Source organism: Cystoisospora suis (assembly GCF_002600585.1).
Source record: "Cystoisospora suis strain Wien I chromosome Unknown contig_4028, whole genome shotgun sequence".
In the NCBI taxonomy this organism is placed as follows: domain Eukaryota; phylum Apicomplexa; class Conoidasida; order Eucoccidiorida; family Sarcocystidae; genus Cystoisospora; species Cystoisospora suis.
Window position 1 is genome coordinate 408 of NW_027156821.1, and position 583 is coordinate 990.

The window sequence follows — 583 nt, forward strand, 5'->3', positions numbered from 1 at the left end:
TCTTCTTCTCCCTCTTCTCATAGGAAGGAAGAAGATGATCTTCGTCAGTCTCCTGGCTCCTTTCGAAAGGGAAGTTCGTCTTCCTTAGAGAATGCAAGCTCTGCTTTGCCTTCTCCAGGGGGGTGGAGAAGAGAGGGAGGTGACGTAAGCTTTCTTCACGGGTATCAGCAGGGGAGTCTCGCATTCTACGAGATAAGTTCACTGAAGAAACACGAGGGAAGATTCCAAGGAGAAACGAGCAGAACGTTGCCATCTCTCTCTTCCTCCTTTTCGCACAGACCATTCGAAGTGGGGGTGCTGAGAGAGAAGAAAGATCTTGAAAGAGAAAAGAAGAGTAAAGAAAAGAAAGAAGATGCAGAAAAGACGGCGTCTTCCCATCCTTCTTTTTCTTCTTCAAGTCGTAACGGTATAGGGAGGGAAGATGGCATAAGCACAAGAGGAGAAGAAAATCGTTCTTCTCACTTTGTTCATCTTCTACCTCTTTCTTCTTCTCGGCGTTCATGTGGTCTTGATTCGCCTCAAGATAGAAGTGCGCTTTCTTCTCCTTATTCTCGCCCCCCTCGTCTTTCTTCTTCTTCGTCTT

At 46.5% G+C, this 583-nt stretch overlaps 1 protein-coding gene across 1 annotated transcript in view; it reads left to right on the forward strand.

The window, feature by feature from the left end:
- Positions 1–2: 2 nt before the first annotated feature.
- CSUI_007570 (p-type atpase2) overlaps positions 3–583 on the forward strand; it is a gene marked incomplete at its 3' end in the record, with an annotated part of 8,594 nt that continues 8,013 nt past the window's right edge. Inside the window, exon 1 of the mRNA XM_068067715.1 lies at positions 3–583. This exon is cut by the window's right edge and continues 2,078 nt beyond it.